Source organism: Taudactylus pleione, unplaced genomic scaffold (assembly GCF_031769625.1).
Source record: "Taudactylus pleione unplaced genomic scaffold, aTauple2 ptg000015l, whole genome shotgun sequence".
NCBI classification, from domain to species: domain Eukaryota; kingdom Metazoa; phylum Chordata; class Amphibia; order Anura; family Myobatrachidae; genus Taudactylus; species Taudactylus pleione.
Window position 1 is genome coordinate 30,332,336 of NW_028284417.1, and position 12,657 is coordinate 30,344,992.

The window sequence follows — 12,657 nt, forward strand, 5'->3', positions numbered from 1 at the left end:
GCGCTTTACATTGTTCACAGTAGTCAGTACCAAAGTGGAGGTTCTAGTTTTCTGCAACACATAAATACGCAATTAAAACAAGCTCCTAAAACATTTTATCATTAGTACTGGGAATTTGTATAACTAGCTAATATAAACTGCTATGCATTGGTCTGCTCAGACATCTCTAAAATCATGTTGGCAAATGACTGCATATTTTGAACGGGCACAATAGGCCTGATTCACCATGGATCACTATTGCGATTGCAGCTGCGATTACACACACAGTTCTGCTGTGAAAATATGCAAATTAATGCAATTGCAAAGCTGTAGCACAGTCAGCATAGAGACGCCTACTACCACTATCTCACATCCATAATACCTTTCAGTGCTGCATATACATTGGGAACATCGAGTAACATCGGCCCCCCAGGCACAACTACAGCAGGTCTGACCTTACTCAGAAATTGCTAACCTCGTTGCACGCAGTGAGTATGCTGTCGTAGTAGCTAATTTATGAACGGAGTAACTGAGTTGAAGCGGACAGTCACGCCTGTGTTTCTACAACCACTCCCCAATCACCACCCCCAAACGCTGACCTCTCGTCACTCACTCTGCAGTACATGTAGAAATATGCAGCGTTTGCATGCTAATATGGTAACAAGTAAGGGATGTCGTTTGCTGTCACATTTCTTCATGAAGATGCTGCACTCCGCTGCTGGTCCTGGTTCCCTTCAGGCTCTTCTCTTCTTTCACTTGTTATACTAGAACTCTGCTAACGTTAACATATTGAACATTACTGTTCTAATTGCTGATGCTAACCAAACTATGCCTAAATGTAATCTCTAATCTCTTATTCTGTTCCTCTACTAAAGAGTGCTTGGATTTAAAACACAACAGTAATAATTAGGAATGTTCCGTGTTCAAATTCTGATTTTGTCTGTGCTTGTTTACCCTTAAAAAAACTACTATGATTCTAAAAACAGTGAGTGATAGAGCCCCTAACCATTTTAAGCTACTTTTCCCATTAAACAGTGAATATTTTTTTTACTATTTCTGTGCTTTGGGGAGTAGAAATATCACAGTGCTTAACTTAGCAGAATGTTGCTCAGAATAGTTACAGGTAAGCTTTGGAAAGTACATCAAATCCAGGAAATTATAAACAAGCAATAAACCATGTAGACAATATCCAACATAAATGTAAGGTTCTGGTTTAAGTCCCAGTTTAGTCATTTTTAACAGTTTACAGTTTTTTAATCCTTCAGTATATACATATTATGCCCAACATACAGTCAAATTGTATAAATAAATGTTAAATAAAAGACTGTACTTTAGCATTTCAGTTCTTCTACATTACTGTTTTACAAACTGAGCCCAATCGAAGATGTAACTCTTTGGCAACTGGAAACATCTGAAGGTTATGCTGGGTGCACACTTTGATGACAGATCAGTGTGCAGACTGGTCCGCCACCTGTGCGACCAATTGGTAAGCTATACACACCAGGGACGTGCAGTCAGGGTAGTCAGAGAAGGCAGAGCCTCCCTTTATGTACTCCATCCCCTATCATACTCCCTGTCATGCTCCAGAGTTTTGATATAAAAATGATTAGACTAATACAAAGAAGATATTTATATCAATAGACACTGAAACTTTGTGTAGTAAGGGGAGCGTTACAGTAAGTAGGGAGTGAGACATCCTCCCGGCACTCAGATCCACTCCCATGTTTGCCTACCCAACCGTTGACCTCTCCGCACGTCACTGATACACACTTACCAATTGGCGCTCGATGTGTCTGGCTTGACATCACAACTGGGCAGGCATTGAAATTTGCCCATCCAGTTGTGATGCCAGTGTACGGGTCGGCCTTACACACATGCAGATGCACCGATATATCCTTCAGATATATCAGCATAGGCTGTGCTGCAGAGCCGACCTGATATGTCTGTGAACGACGTCACGGGGTGTACACACCCGTCAATGCACTTGTAATATTGTTCGACAATCAAACGATATATCGACTAGTGCGTACCCAGCTATGCCCACTGCTACCCTATAACATATCTGTCAGTATTGCTAGAACAATGAATATATTTATACTATAAATTTTTGATAATTATGTTTAAATGTTTGTTCCAACAATGCTATAGTTTGAAATTTGTTTTATTATTCTTAAACATTAAGTAGCATCTTTATAATGAAAGGAATTCTAGAGCTGGAATTCGTTTGATGTACGGCTGACAGTGTGTGTGACGAATCAATAGCTCAGTGATTTTACAATATGATATTAATGCCTTAGTCTCCAGCAGTATAATGTATAATGGCTTCTTCAAGGTTACACAGCACATTACACTGGAACACAACCATGAATTCCTTGATGAGGAAACACAGGAAGCTCCAAATTCCTGAATAACACTAGATCATTTTTTCTAAACCTGTGTAATTGTTCACAACTCATTAACAGAATGTGGTTGAGGTCATTTGCAAAGCACACACAGAGCCTGTTTCTGAGTCAGACCCAGCCACAGTCACATCTGCGACTTTATGGCAATGCTGCTACAAAGCCCTTCCCTGGCATTAATCCGTGCCTCCAAATGTGCAAGGACTGAAATGTCCACTGTCAACGTCCTAGGTCTTTAGACGCCATCATCAGTCGCACCATCAAAACTTACACCAGTCCTATGGCAGGTGCAGATTATCCCTCTGAATATGGCCTCTTAGGTGAACGATTTTGTGTCTCAGGGGCCTATTCATCAACACTAAAATAACGTTTTTAAGGACATTTTCCTTAAATAACGTTATTTTGGTATTCATGAACAGACTTAGCACAGGAGATATCACAGATATCTCCTTGCTAAGTTCCCCTGCGTTAATTCCCACACTCCCCATACATTAGGGGGGGGGGGGTACACAAACTTACCGCATCTGTAGGCAGTGCTGCGCATGCGCTGGTTTTACAGATGTAACAGCGCATGCGCAGCACTGTTTCCAGATGCGATAAGGTAGTGTAGGCAGGGAAAAGTATCTATTTCCCGAAAAGCTGTCATCGCAAAAATAACAGCTTTTTGGAATAGATACTTATGGAGAGGTGGAATGATGAATTCCACCTATAATTAGGTAGAACTCCATGCGAGTTCTAAACCTAATTATCTCCATCAAATTTTTAGGTTTAATGAATAGGCCCCTCAGTCTGAACTCAACCACTATCAGTGACACATCCGCAACAGTCTCATAAGACACAAGATCTCCGTGCATCTGATTAGCCACCCTCTTTTACCTCTCAAGAAAGCCCCATACATTACCAATACACTTACTCTACTGTTCATCCAAATCTGTACTACAACTCCGTATACAAAATCTGGACACATCTACGAAGCTACTCAGATGCATACACAGATGAAAAACATCGCTCCACTGAGTCCGACATCGCAGCTGCGTCTGACTCGGGAACGGGTCTCAGTGTGCTGTGCAAAGAGCCTTAAGGCCCCCATACATCAGCAATATGAAAATCACAATTGAACAATTTGTAGATTTATTGCCCGATTTTAGGATTTCCCAATCTAGCAATCTGATCCCATACATTACAGATCTTTTTCAGTGATTTGCAGATCGATGGCAGCAAACACAGATCTGCCAATCTTGAAAGGCCCATCATTTTACTAGTAACGGTCTGCAAATCTGCTGATCATGTCCATACACTAGCAGTTTACAGGCCCAATCGATCTGTGAAATTCAACACGTTGAACAATCTGATTTAACAATTCCAATCACTTTTTGGTTGCAATCTGCGATCTATGAAGCCCATACATTGCAGATTTTTATACACAATCAATTGCAAATTGCAGAATTGCCACAATCGATTGCTGATGTATGGGGGCCTTTAGTTTTGTAACCATGCACTTTCATAAATAAAAAATGAACCTAGGACTGTAGAGAGAAGGAAACATTTCAAGTGGTGCATTGTGCAAAAGTCATAAAACCAATTCATATGTCCAACCTCCAGCCACTATCCCACCAACCCTTTCATTAAATGAAACATTTCTATTTTTCTTCTAACCACTGAATGTATCTTAATGCATGACCTAAATGAATAAAGAGAGTGAGAGGACATCAGTACCATCTATATTATATGTGGCACTTTTCTATGCTTGAAGACTTGTTTTACATGGGACCGACGTTCCCTAGAAATGAGCTTATCTGTCAAAGTACTGCTGAATCTTTGCCAGTCCTGAGCTGGTGTAAAATCCAGACCTTTTGGAAATGACTGTGCACCACTCCACAACTCATCTAACAATGCTCCTGCAGTACACCCACTAAGTGCATAGGGGTGAATGGCACTGTAAAATAAATGTACTGTGCTTCTGATGTTTTGTGCTTTGGAAAATAATTTGACTGTATTGCAGTGTATTGTAGTGTGTAAATAATGGTAAACTTTTTTTTACGAAAAGGAATGTGCACTTCATTCAAAAGTGTCAGCTTTTAATATAATGAAAGAAACAAAGAATTAACATTATTTACTGTACTTGCTCTGCACAATGCCATATGCTGTAACTTTATATTCTAACTTTTTTTCTAAACTAATTTCAGGTTGCTGCATCTTTTTGTAACAATTATTTTTTTATCTTTTATTTATTTATTGATGTTATTTTAGTTTTTTAGTTTTCTATTTGGGTTTTATTTAGTTTAAGACAGGCTTCCAGTCCACTGACAAGCTGGGTCATGCATGTGCATTTGCCTCATCACTGCTATAGCTAAGTTCAGCCTTACTGCTGCCAGACTAGCATTGCTGTGACAAACTGCAGCTATAAAAAAAAATATCAATTGGATAGGTACCAACGGGAAATATTGCTTTACCTTTTATAGCATGATATTTCCCTGCTGCTACATTTTTTATGGACATCTGAGGACACAGAATACATTTCTTAAAGCATGAATTATGATACTCATTTTTACAAAGGTTTTTAGTACTGTATTTCAATTAATGTTTTTTTGTTTGTTTTTTTAGTCACAAATGAGTCTTGACTCCGTCTTATCAATGGAAATGTCAACCTGCTCTGCAAGCTTTGGAGACCAAACAACCTGAAATCTTCATTGTGCAATTGAGCTTCATTAAACACAGATGACTCAGAAATAAGGGAAAAAAAAGTGAAGGTAATTCATCTTAACAAGGGCACTGTTATTTATGTATTATGTACTAATAAATAATCTTAGACTTGTATTCTGAAGAATCCTGCAGTTCCAAATTTTACAAATTTGTATCGGAACTTTAATTGATTCATAAGTTCCCTCTGAGCTCTGATTAGAATGTGAAGCAAAATGTAATTTCCCTGTGACATTGTAATATCGAGAGCTTTGGACTATGCAACATTACATAAATACATTACATAAATAAACTCTCTTTGTGATGTCATTGATTTTACATCGAGTTGAGTGTAAGGTAGTCAGGAGCCTGGAGACTGGACAGCAGTTTGACAATGCTTTGAAAATGACTTAAATATAATACTATTAATGTAAAAATATTAATAAAATTAATGTAATGGGAATCACATCCCTATTGACTGGAAGCGGGAAGTTATTTATTAGAGAGCTCAATCCTTCTTTCACCCAGGGAAGGTTTTGAAGAAAGAACTGCTTCTACTGTATAATGAAAATTGATGCTATAAAGGTACTTACCATTACTAAAGCTAACTATACTTCTATACTTCTAACTTTACTTCAGACAATGGTGACTGTTTATTATGCTGGTGTCTTTCACTCTTTTAGTTAGCCAATGTAAAAGCAAAACATTAGTCAAACAAAGTACTATCTAAAACAATATGTGATACTCTGAGAAAATGCATCAGAGAACAAAAAATAGCTGTTACAGTAACTGATGAAGACTACTACTAATTAAATTATTATCAAAGATTATATTATTCATTGCTACAGTAAATAGAAAACCATTCCACATTATATTAATTAATATTTTCTGTGTGTACCAGTGACAGAGCAAAGTGCCATTGCTAAAGATAATTATTGTTAATTTCAATTAATTTAATCTATATAATAAGTGAGAAAGCGTGTCTGTCTGTTTGTCCTTTAGCCACAGCCAGAGTTTTGGACCTATCTCCACCAAATTTGGAAGGGTAGTGTAGTTTGACCAGGATTAGGTTTTTGCCTGGGTTTGAACTTCTTCAGGGCCACACACTGTCACACAATCCCTAAAAATGGGAACTCTCTTAAATTACACAGGTTTTGGGGCTGGCTCAAGTAGAAATTGGCAGTCCGCCAAAAACCTGTGAGCAAGCTACAAATGTAACCTCACAGTCTGAGGAAGTGTCAAACTTTTTGACTCTTACAAGTTCATATTTAATCTAGAGTTAATTCTTTTTAAATTGACCATATATATTAGTTTGCATTCAAGGACGTAACTAGAACTTTTGGGGCCACATAGCAAGATCTTGAAAATGTTATGTGACACAGAGCCCATTCAGGTTATGCCACACAGTAGTACCCCTTATACACATTTTGCCACATAGTAGTAGTGCCCCTTATACATTATGCCACACAGTAATGCCCTTTACAGATTATGCCACATAGTAGTAGTGCCCCATATAAACACAATATTCCTCACAATTTTAGTGCCCCTTATACATTATGCCATACAGTAATGCACTTTATAACATTATGCCACACAGTGATGCCCCTTATAACATTATGCCACATATTAGTGCCCCTTACACATTATGCCCTCTCCAGAAACTCACCACCCCATATCCCTCCAGCAGCTTCTCGCCTCCCCCAGTGCACTGCTGCCACCCGGACCCCCTCAGTGGCCCTGAGTAGACCGGCCCACTTTGTGTGCTTGACTGGGTGCACGGGGAGCAGCAGTCCTTCTCTGAATTTGCCCTTAATACAGTAAATACAGTAAGGAAATTTTCACCTAATTAGAACATAACCACAGATACACCTTTTAGGAGGCATATTTTTGTGGGTGCTGAAGTGCTGGTGCAATAATGCCCAATGCTAATTATGGCAATCAGCAACACTATCTATCTATCTGCTCCTGATTGGTTGCTCGAGTTTTGCAACCTCAATGCATTAGTGTTGCCAGGCTTTGAACTACCACTGGAGCCGGCGGTGATGAAGGGACCCACTGTTGGGTGGCCATGGACTCACTGCGAGTACATGGCCATCCGGCTGCCAACCCTTTAATCGCTGCAAGCTGCCAGCACAGCTGTCAGTAGTATACTACTTAGACTCACAGGTGGTGATTTGATTGTTTTGGGTGCCCCTCACTGGAAGTCTATACGGATAGGCACCCAATGAAGCAAATCAGTTGGTTCTCTATTCGGGCACCCATTAGTATTTATCACCCATGAAAGCACCAGGTTTAACTGCGCAAAGTGACTATACCTGTCTAAAGAAGTGGTTAGGGCGTACAAATGGCTCTTTGGCTGCCCAAACCACCGTTAGGGTGCCCAAAACAATCGACTTTGCACACATTTATTCTCACACCTCAGGAAGCTGTGAGAAAAAAGGTGTCCCTCCACAGCTTTAGGCACCCTAACGGAGCTACAATTGAATTGCCCATCGAGCACCAAATTGTATAGAAACCGGGGGCACCCAAAACAATTTAATTCCCCCCATAGCGTAAGTCATTCATACTATGGGGTAAATTTACTAAGAAGTGATGTTGCCCATAGCAGCCAATTAGATTCTACTTCTCATTTATCTAGCACCTTCTAAAAGATAATACCTGGAATCTGATTGGTTGCTATGGGCAACATCACTTCTTAATAGAACTCCCATCTTAGTAAATTTACCCCTATGAGTCTCATTAGTATACTACTGCTGACAACTGTGCCGACAACTTGCAAGAGTGAGTAGTGGGGTTGTGGGTCCAGCTACTGGATTGGATAACCTCCTCTTCTTCTGTTTTTGCTGGGGAACAAATAGTCACATTATTTGTCCCACCCGCAAAGAAGAGGTAAGGAGCTGCTGCCCTGCCAGTGCCAGCCTACAGTGAGCGATGGTAACCTCAGAAAATTAATAAATCTAAAATATTAATCTATTATATATAAAATCAAATGTCTTGACTGACTGACTGACTGACTGACTGATCAATGCCCAGCCCAAATCCCTGGACCTAGATACATGAAAATCTATGCCTTCCATGACGTAGGTACCCACTTAGCAGGGATATTTTTGAAATTTCACTCCTAAGGGGGTGAAAAGGGCTAAATTGTTTCCTCCCCCTCTGCAATGTCCTGACTGACAGACTCATCGTGGCTGTAGCACACTTCAATATCACTGGCAGTTGGTGTTGCTCTCCTATTTGAATTTTGGACTGTTTTGCAGCCCCACATGTGGAGCCACCACTAGCCGTATGATCCTGACGTGGCTTATGAGTGGGAGGGAAATTACTACACAGGTGAGGGAGTGGAATGTGTTTGTACACAGATGAGGGAGGGTGATGCCTTACTAAAGCAGTGAGGGAGGGTATGCATTACTATAGAGATGAAGGATTAATATCTAACTGGAGTTGTTAGATGGATTTGGAAACATTAAATTTGTAAGGTGAAACCGAGTACATCAGCTAGTAGATATAATAAATAGCATATTTCAAAATCCATGTTATTCTTTTCATACAATGCCACTGTCAAGGATAGATACTTAAACTTTAATATCTATGAATGACATTGGCATGACATAAAATAATAAAATGGATTTTGATTGAGTAGAGCATATTTTTGCCCCTGGGCCAATCACTCGCTAGTTCCACCAAGTGTTGCAACTACATTATATTAAGTCACAATTACCTAATTTGAATCACGTATTAGAAATTTCTGATTGGACTACTGCAGGAAAGACAATTCCTATCTGATTTTTAAAAAGGAAAACAGATGTTTGTATTTAATTCTCTCTGGTGTAAATGTTTAAGTTTTTATCTGAACACAACTTTTCTTTACAAAAATCGGTTCCTTCTAACTTTCAGAAAGCAAATACTTTCACCTACTACTTAGCCTCTTAATGAGTCCATGACTGCACTTTGTAAATGACCTTCACCGACAGTGATGCATTCCCTCATAGAACACATTTCCAGTGAGTTATATAACAGAAATGACATATAGAGCTTCCAAATAGAAATTATAATATAAGCACCTCATATAAAGAGTATAATACTTTAATATTTATACATATATTATCACCACTTGTGTATTTGTTCTTCAAAATATGTCGTAATAATAGTAGTATGTGTGTGCGTGTGTGCGTTTGTATTATAAAAATACTGAAATGTTAAAAAATAATTTGCCCATAATCAACTGTAAAACGTGGGCACTGCATCCCTTCATTTTACAGTTCAGTGCAATTTCTAATATTTAGAGAAAATGCTGGTAGATATTACATTGTACATTTTGTTACTAGTTTACATAACTAATAAAGCACTTCAAAAACAATTTCTGTTTTCTATTTGAGTGTACTATAAGCAGGGGCGGATTGGGAACTAAAAGTGCTCAGGAAAAATTTCTACAAGTGGTCTCACATGGGCAGCACCAAATCACCTGTAGGCGGAACCAACAATAAAGTAGGCAGGATTAGTACATCACTACACCTGTGTAGAAGCTGTTGGTATCAATATGCTTGGTAGTCTAGTGGCCCCAACACTAGACCTTTAAGCTGCTGTGATAGACCCCAAACCTCCACATTCCAAATAACACACACAACCCCACACCCACCGAGACTGAACACAGACCCTAAAACCTCCAGCAAATAGACACACAACTCATAACCACAGACAGACTAAACTCACTCCCCAAATATCACAAATGTCACCCCACCACCACCCCCCCATGGAGTAAATTTTACACACTGAGATAACACCCACTCCTGTCCCTTTATCAGATTTCACGAAGGTAATTACATCATGTACTGTCACACAGAGCTGGGTACAGGAGAAAGGGGCTATCACACAGGGCTGGGTACAGGAGAAAGGGGCTATCACACAGGGCTGGGTACAGGAGATATGAGCTGTTACACAGGGCTGGGTACAGGAGAAGGGGCTGTCACACAGGGATGGGTACAGGAGAAGGGGCTGTCACACAGGGCTGGGTACAGGAAAAGGGGCTGTCACACAGAGCTGGGTACAGGAGAAAGGGGCTATTACACAGGGCTGGGTACAGGAGAAAGGGGCTATCACACAGGGCTGGGTACAGGAGATATGAGCTGTTACACAGGGCTGGGTACAGGAGAAGGGGCTGTCACACAGGATGGGTACAGGAGAAGGGGCTGTCACACAGGGATGGGTACAGGAGAAGGGGCTGTCACACAGGATGGGTACAGGAGAAGGGGCTGTCACACAGGGCTGGGTACAGGAGAAATGAGCTGTTACACAGGGCTGGGTACAGGAGAAATGAGCTGTTACACAGGGCTGTGTACAGGAGAAGGGGCTGTCACACAGGGATGGGTATAGGAGAAGGGGTTGTCACACAGAGCTGGGTACAGGAGAAAGGGGCTGTCACACAGGGCTGGGTACAGGAGATATGAGCTGTTGCACAGGGCTGGGTACAGGAGAAGGGGCTGTCACACAGGATGGGTACAGGAGAAGGGGCTGTCACACAGAGCTGGGTACAGGAGAAAGGGGCTATCACACAGGGATGGGTGCAGTAGATATGAGTTGTTACACAGAGCTGGGTACAGGAGAAGGGGCTGTCACACAGGATGTGTACAGGAGAAGGGGCTGTCACACAGGGATGGGTACAGGAGAAGGGGCTGTCACACAGGGCTGGGTACAGGAGAAATGAGCTGTTACACAGGGCTGGGTACAGGAGAAGGGGCTGTCACACAGGATGGGTACAGGAGAAGGGGATGTCACACAGGGCTGGGTATAGGAGAAATGAGCTGTTACACAGGATGGGTACAGGAGAAGGGGCTGTCACACAGGATGGGTACAGGAGAAGGGGCTGTCACACAGGATGGGTACAGGAGAAATGAGCTGTTACACAGGGCTTGGTACAGGAGAAGGGGCTGTCACACAGGATGGGTACAGGAGAAGGGGCTGTCACACAGGATGGGTGCAGGAGAAATGAGCTGTTACACAGGGCTGGGTACAGGAGAAGGGGCTGTCACACAGGATGGGTACAGGATAAGGGGCTGTAACACAGGGATGGGTACAGGAGAAGTGGCTGTCACACAGGGCTGGGTACAGGAGAAGGGGCTGTCACACAGAGCTGGGTACAGGAGAAAGGGGCTATCACACAAGGCTGGGTACAGGAGAAAGGGGCTATCACACAGGTCTGGGTACAGGAGATATGAGCTGTTACACAGGGCTGGGTACAGGAGATGGGGCTGTCACACAGGGCTGGGTACAGGAGAAGGGGCTGTCACACAGGGCTGGGTACAGGAAAAGGGGCTGTCACACAGGGCTGGGTACAGGAGATATGAGCTGTTACACAGGGCTGGGTACAGGAGAAGGGGCTGTCACACAGGATGGGTACAGGAGAAGGGGCCGTCACACAGAGCTGGGTACAGGAGAAAGGGGCTATCACACAGGGCTGGGTACAGTAGATATGAGTTGTTACACAGAGCTGGGTACAGGAGAAGGGGCTGTCACACAGGATGTGTACAGGAGAAGGGGCTGTCACACAGGGATGGGTACAGGAGAAGGGGCTGTCACACAGGGCTGGGTACAGGAGAAATGAGCTGTTACACAGGGCTGGGTACAGGAGAAGGGGCTGTCACACAGGATGGGTACAGGAGAAGGGGATGTCACACAGGGCTGGGTATAGGAGAAATGAGCTGTTACACAGGATGGGTACAGGAGAAGGGGCTGTCACACAGGATGGGTACAGGAGAAGGGGCTGTCACACAGGATGGGTACAGGAAAAATGAGCTGTTACACAGGGCTTGGTACAGGAGAAGGGGCTGTCACACAGGATGGGTACAGGAGAAGGGGCTGTCACACAGGATGGGTACATGGGAAATGAGCTGTTACACAGGGCTGGGTACAGGAGAAGGGGCTGTCACACAGGATGGGTACAGGAGAAGGGGCTGTCACACATGATGGGTACAGGAGAAGGGGCTGTCACACACCTCTGCCTCCTACATCTTTGCTGTGTCCCAAGCTGGGTCCTGCTGCTGCGCCACGCTCTGTCCGGCGGCTCAGCCTCATGCAGGATCCCAAATTAAACACACTTCCTCTCTAGCCAGAGAAGAGCAGGAAGGTTGTGGTGTAGGGCTGCCTCTTGCAGTACTGCCAACAGCCGTCAGTTACAGACAACAATTCATACAGATGCTGCAAAGGAGATATTTGTCCTTCTCTGCACCATCTCTGGGCCTCTGCAGGGCCCATCTAACAGGCCTGGGCTAGAAGTAAGGGTAAATCAGGTCTGTTTATCACATGATTAAATTTTAGTGTGTTAGAGTGTTTATTATATTGGTGCACCAGCATTCATTATACTGGCATACCTTCCAGTTGCTTAAAAGTGTAACTAGAATGTACAAAATGAATCCTGTTCAAAGTATAGGACAAGACTTGGGGGAAATGTAATAGCCTGCGCCTTGCAGGCATCTGCTAGTTTCTGACGAGTCTGCCTGATGTTTTAATGTGGCAGGGAGGGGGGGGGGGAGTTTAACTTAAAAATGAGCTACAGCAAAACACTTGAACCTATAAGATAGTGTATTAATCATGATATATTGAA

General features: G+C 42.4%; 1 protein-coding gene across 1 annotated transcript in view; it reads left to right on the plus strand.

The window, feature by feature from the left end:
• FUT9 (fucosyltransferase 9) overlaps window positions 1–12,657 on the plus strand; it is a 188,160-nt gene that overhangs the window by 126,364 nt on the left and 49,139 nt on the right. Inside the window, exon 2 of the mRNA XM_088470849.1 lies at window positions 4,983–5,128. The gene's annotated coding sequence lies outside the window, so the exon portion shown is untranslated. The remainder of the gene's footprint in view (window positions 1–4,982; window positions 5,129–12,657) is intronic.